Source organism: Eimeria mitis, genomic scaffold (assembly GCF_000499745.2).
Source record: "Eimeria mitis Houghton genomic scaffold, Emh_scaff4880, whole genome shotgun sequence".
NCBI lineage: Eukaryota > Apicomplexa > Conoidasida > Eucoccidiorida > Eimeriidae > Eimeria > Eimeria mitis.
In genome coordinates, this window is record NW_013573180.1 from 2,411 (window position 1) to 2,717 (window position 307).

A 307-nucleotide genomic window follows, 5' to 3' on the forward strand; every position below is an offset into this window, starting at 1 on the left:
GTGTAAACATTCAACAGCTCTAGGGCTTCAGTGAATAGTATTCGTTAGACTCGACGACATAGGGGTGCGGACATAGGAATACAGCAAAGCAGTGCAGAGAAATGGGGGAGATGCATTCATACAGATGCGTAGGGTTTGCGTACGCAGTAAGCTCAGAGCTAGCTTGGTGATTTGACTGCTCCCGCTGCAGCGCAAGTGCGGCTTCAGTGGCATCGAAGGGGTCATTTAGTGTTGAACTTGGGTGCGTGCCTGCAGGTTAGTTGCGTGATCTTCCTGGGCCGGAGCTTGTCGGTGTGTCTGCTGTGCC

General features: G+C 52.4%; 1 protein-coding gene across 1 annotated transcript in view; it reads left to right on the plus strand.

Annotated features, from left to right (window-relative positions):
- EMH_0078240 (ABC1 family beta-lactamase, putative) overlaps positions 1-307 on the plus strand; it is a gene marked incomplete at both ends in the record, with an annotated part of 3,724 nt that overhangs the window by 1,918 nt on the left and 1,499 nt on the right. The window lies entirely within an intron of this gene.